Source organism: Marmota marmota, unplaced genomic scaffold (assembly GCF_001458135.2).
Source record: "Marmota marmota marmota unplaced genomic scaffold, marMar, whole genome shotgun sequence".
Classification (NCBI taxonomy): Eukaryota; Metazoa; Chordata; class Mammalia; order Rodentia; family Sciuridae; genus Marmota; species Marmota marmota.
In genome coordinates, this window is record NW_025999932.1 from 22,397,120 (window position 1) to 22,403,054 (window position 5,935).

At 32.8% G+C, this 5,935-nt stretch overlaps 1 non-coding gene across 1 annotated transcript; it reads left to right on the forward strand.

The window, feature by feature from the left end:
• The first annotated feature begins 5,471 nt into the window (after nucleotides 1-5,471).
• LOC125616192 lies at nucleotides 5,472-5,575 on the forward strand. Its single transcript, XR_007346831.1, has one exon. It is a non-coding gene; the product is annotated as a U6 spliceosomal RNA (small nuclear RNA).
• The last annotated feature ends 360 nt before the right edge of the window (nucleotides 5,576-5,935 follow it).

The window sequence follows — 5,935 nt, forward strand, 5'->3', positions numbered from 1 at the left end:
TAGCAAAAAGAATATTTGTTAATAGCATGAATTTATTATAAAATTTTGCTTTCTTTTAATGCTTTTCAGTGTCATCATGTAACTTAATAAAGTCTCTTTCCCTGTTTAACTCTCTCTCCTCTATCCCTCTCCTCTCTCTTCTCTACTAAATATTCCAAGCACTACCATTGGAAAATTGTGTGATCTTCATGCAACTTAATGCAGCTTTACTGATCATTTCATGTCTATTTAAAGTTGTGAATTGAAAAAGCAAATGTGTATTAATTGGTTTAGTCTCAATTTTTCTGGTAAATTTCTGAAATTCTGAAAAATCCTCTGGTCTTCAATGTTTCCTATGAAAATTGCATGCAAAGAGTATGAAATATATTGTGATAACTATTCTTTCCTCCAAATAAATAAAAACTACAAACAAAAAAAAAACCTGGAAGTATTTTTCTAGAGTTTTCCAAAATTGATAAAGATTTGTGAGTTTCATTTCAACTATATTTAACATACAGCCATAATGTTGTATTGTTTATAATACTAGACATCCTAATACATTAAGACAACTGCACATTTATTGAACATTCACCAATTTTATGACATGATGTACATAAATACATATCACAGCACACATTTTTCTCTACTTAGTATGTAAAATACATGATTTACCACACCCACAAATTTAAACATATGCTTTTGCTCAATACTTTAAGATTTGTAATATGCCAAGTATATGTTACTCATTTTATTTTCCTAAAAATGACTTGCTCACATTTATCAGAAATAATCATTTCAATTTGAAAAATAAAATTCCATTTACTTTCTCCAACTTCTAAGAAATGGAAACAATTTCTCTCATTTTTTTGTTAAAAGCCTGTTTTAAAATATGTACATTTTCATTTCCATCACATAAAAATTAGCAATTCAAGAATAATTTTATAGAAGCTAAACTATTATATGGATATGTTCCAGGTGTGCTTTAATTATAGCCCAATTCTTCTCTTAATTAAAATTCTTAACTAAAAAACATTTTATTAGAAAAGTAAAGTGTAAGGCTATTCTGCCTACTCTATGAAGAAGATTAAATAGCTACTGTATGAAAGCATTAGGGATAAGATTACTTTAAGAGCCAACAAAGAACCTCAGACAGCTTGTAATAGATTAGTTCTAAACCCAAGTAGGCAGGAAGCTAAAAACAAACTCAAGATTGATTTAGTTGTAGAACTAACTGCAAGATAAGAACAAGACAATAATACTAATTTTCCAAAGTTGGCAAAAGGTCATAGGTGTTGTGTACATTACTGAATACTGATCAATTTTTATCTACTTATGAACAGCTTAAAAATAAAAAGCATAATGAAATTACATGGACTGCTGGTGTCCTTTTACAGATAAACAACATGCCCTTATGAATTTTAACTTTAAATTTTCATTTTCTTTAAATGCATAATACCGATAAAAAATTTTTAACATGTTTTATTATAATACTTAATAGCTAGAATTTCAGAACAAAAAAGGGAATGATGGTTATCTTAAGTATTTTTATTTTATATGATTTTTAAAATATATTTTTATTCAAATTACAAATAATTATATTGACAGACTAGAAAGAAAGTTTATAAGCAATGAAAACAGACAAAATTGTTTTTTCATCAACTTTATAGAAGAGAAAGCCATTAAACTAATTAAATAAGATCTATCATATTAGATGTCAATATGAATTATGGATAAAATATTTTCAAAGCAAATGTTGTCCAGTTCTAAATGGCTAGTTCCATCATGGTCAGAGAAAGCCTAATTAAGAAGGTGAAATGAAAAGCAAACAGGAAAATAAACTTGGTAAAAAATATTTATAGAACATATCTAATAAAAATCTCTAAAATAACAGTAAAACAAACTGCATTGTCAAAAATGAACAAAGATATGAATGGATATTTTATCAATGAAGATATACAGGTGATTAGTAAAGACACAGGAAGATACTCAATATTATTTGTCAATAGGGAAATGCAAACCAATGCTACAATAAGCAACCACTTTATACCCACTATGATGGTTATAATAAAGTAGGCAAAACAAATGTTGATGAGCATATTGAAAAATGGGAAACCTCATCTATTGCTATTGGGAATGTAAAATGATGCAGACACTTTGTGAAACATTCCATTTTTCTAAGAGTTCAACATAAACCCAGCAATTTCAATTCTAGGTGTACACCAAAATAGGAACGAAAAACTATGCCCACATAAAGTCTTTTATATTGATGTTTATGGGACCATTATTTGTAGTACCCAAAATGTGGATATGATACATATTTATCAATTGGGAATGCACAGACGAATGTGGTAAATCCATACAAAGGAATATTATTTAACAATAAGAATAAACTGATGATATATGATACCTCATAGAACCTCAAAAATGTTATATTTTTGAGAAAGAAGTTAGATACAAGTCAGTATGCTACAATTCCATTTTATATTAAATAATCAGAAAATCAAATTTATAACCACAATAAGTATGTCAGTGGTTTCTAAGGGCTGGGATTGCTATGGGACAGATGGCTCAGAAAACATACCACGTCCATTTTGTCCGAATTGGAGAGTCTTTATTTAGCTGGCCGACAACTGTTCCCTGCAGGACCCATAATCATATTTTCATTCTGGATACATTCATTATTTCCCACGGGGCTTTCCATAATCATAAGCAGAAGGGATGTGGGTTTAAAAGACCCTGGTTGAGTACAAGTTAAAGAACTCTTACTAAAATCTAGACAATCATTCTCTGACAAGGTACATTGCCCAAGGAAAATGGGAACCAAAAAGAGAACAATTTTACATTGCATAAGAATTGCCATTGTGGGCTGCCAACATGCTATGCTAAGGGGGAACAGATGTGAGGTCAGGGAATTACATGTTGGCTTTGGCATGCAAATTACATGTTGGCTTTGGCATGCAAATTTTCAGATACATATAAGATATCAAAAAAATACAAGCCAATCAGGTAGACAGATATGTCTAGATTTAGGAGTGATTTTGGACATATAGTATTAAGTGGCCTGGGATATTAGAAGTAAGTGGTAATATATTCTCACAAGAGATGTCAAAGAGATAGGAGGACTATTATAAAGTATAGGGTCCTAGAAACCAATAAGAGATCTCTGTCTAGGAGGGACCGAAGGAGTGTAGCAAATGTTGCAGGGAAGTTAATAGAAGTGAGGGCTGAGAAATGAGTGTTGAATTCTGCTAACAGTGGTAATACTGCAAGAATAGTTTTTGCATTAATTTGGTGCCATTCCATGAGCTGATTTTTGGTTTTATTTCTTGTGGGGTATGAGATTTTTCAAGGACACAGAGGGATGAAATTATATGTATAAATAAAGAGCAAGATGCATAAAATTCAAACCAATGAAGTGAAATGGAGTCATGGAAGAACACTGCTTCAGGTGTGAAAGGGTGGTAAGGTAGAAACCTGATTGTCAATGAAATTAAAGACCTACCTAGGGAAATGTTCAACCAGTGGCTACGGAAACAACCAGGAATTTTGAGAGCACTGTTGCAGACAATGATCATGAACAGGAAATGAGTTTTGATGTGTTTGCCAGCAGGTGATTCCTACAAAAGCACTACTGGAAGCTAGAGTGTGAAAGGGTGAGATTCAAAGATGGGGAATTTTACAGATGAGGGATGGAAATTCATTCAGAGCTGCAGTCAGCAACACGAAAGTCTGCTTTCCCATATTTCTGCTCCCTAATAGGCACAGAGGAGTACGGCATCCTCTATTGAAACCTTCTGTAGAAGTGCCATAAGGAGAGAGTAAGGCTTCAGCTACAGACAGAAGACGAAGGGACAAGTTTGAGATATAAACTTTTATTCTATGTAAATGAGATTCAGCAATTTTAAGAGTAGGATAATGGTCACAAAAGGGTATTTTAAGAGTCTGATGGAGTTTAGTGGGTATGTCACAAGAGCTAATCTAGGAAAAGAAGCTTGATTAATGAAGGTAAATAAGTAACATTAATATTTTCTATTTAAATGTAAAACTATTTTAATGTATTTTAAATGTAACTATTTAAATGTAAAACACGGGAAATACAGTAGGCCCTCCCCTGCCCCTGCCCCCATCTACCGGAAATATATTTAACATATATTTAAATGGCTGCTGAACTCAATATTTACTATGTTTTTTCTTACATATACATACCCATGGTAGAGCTTAATTATAAATTTGGTACAGTAAGAGATTAACAAAAACACTGGCTTGGGGTTGTAGCTCAGTGATAAAGCACCTAACTAGGTCCCGAGTTCAATCCCAGACAAAGAAGAAAGGAAGGAAACAACAATAACATCATAATTTTAACAATATATTGTAATAAAAGCCACATGAATATAGTGTTTCTCTGTGTCAATCTCTTTCTCTTTCAAAATAATTTTTGTTCTGTACACTTTTTCCTTCTTGACTGTAAGTAATTCCATCCACAAATGACACTGTAGCTATGGGGGTACTCCTATACATGAGCCAGTAGTGTCTGCTTTCACTCTACCCTGAAACAGTACTTGCCATACACAATACCTATAGCAATATATTTTTAAATTCTCATTAGTTTTCCAAATTCCTTCATGTTTTTATCAAATTGGCAACACACTTCTCATACACTAAAAACAATGTAAAATGTGGGTTCAATATCTATAAAAATAGTTGCAGATACTGTATGGACACAAATGTACAACTGAAATCTTCCAAAACAAGATCAGTTGACCTACAACATCTTTAACCAGTGATTTTATGATTGGTGCCGTTTTCAAAAATTATTTGACATTGTGTCTTCAAATGTATTACTCATTCTCTCCTTCTATAATTTAGTTATATGTTTTAATGTTTTTTGCACTTGTGTGAGCAGTATGCTTTTATTCTTGCATACTGACCTCTATTTCAGCTTAATCATCTTATTTTCTCAAGAGACCAATATGATAATAAGCCTTACAAAAACATTGATTTGACAATTTCAATACCTGGATCATCTTTGGCTGTTTCTATGGCTATGATCACTTTTGGCTGTGCCATCTTTGATCTCTTGTTCTCTTTCTTATTTCCATTCGTCTTTTATCCTTTCTCCTGGCTTACAGATATAAATTTGTGCTAATGCCAAAGATTACATATAAAGAATTTAAGAACTAAATTGAGTCTCTAGAAAAGTTTGGCTTTCTGTCAGGCAATATAAACAGAAGCAGATCAATTTGTCCAGTTAGGTAGTGATCTGATTTGAGATGACATTTGTTTTAGTATTTTGTGACTGTGTTGTATTTCTGGCTTACTATTTCTCCTACTATTTATCTTTTCTGGAATCTTAACTGAAAACTGGTTGTCTTTTCCAAGGCTTCTCCTTACCAGCCCTGAACTTGAAATTTCTCCAGTTTTTCAGAGACTAGTCTTATTATTATCCTCTGAAATTTTCTGTGATTACTCTCACTCAAATTATTCTCCAGAGTGCTGCCTACAGCAGACATATACTAAAATGGGAACAATACAGAGAAGATTTGCACAGCCCCTGTGCAAGGATACCATGCAGATTTTTGCCGCATTCCTGATGTTTTGCTGATCACTTGCAGATCCTGGCCTGGAGTCATCCAGCAACCTCTAGATGCCAATCTGTACTTTCTACACCCCCTCCCACAGCAATTAAAATCCTTAAAGAATAAAAAATTCTTTTTAGCATATGTACAGATGTGGAATATGTTAACCAAGTGTTATGATGTGTAACTGAAGTCACATATGATGTAAGGATATTCTTTGGTAGATCCTCAGCATTGGATGCTCAAGGTTTCTAGTGCAGCAGTCACTTTTTCTTTTATGAACTCACAATAGATAACATGTACAGCTAATTCTCAGCCCTAGGCCTCCCATGTGCATGTGATATTCCTCTTTCAAACCTCAGGCTCCAAAAGTGATTTTC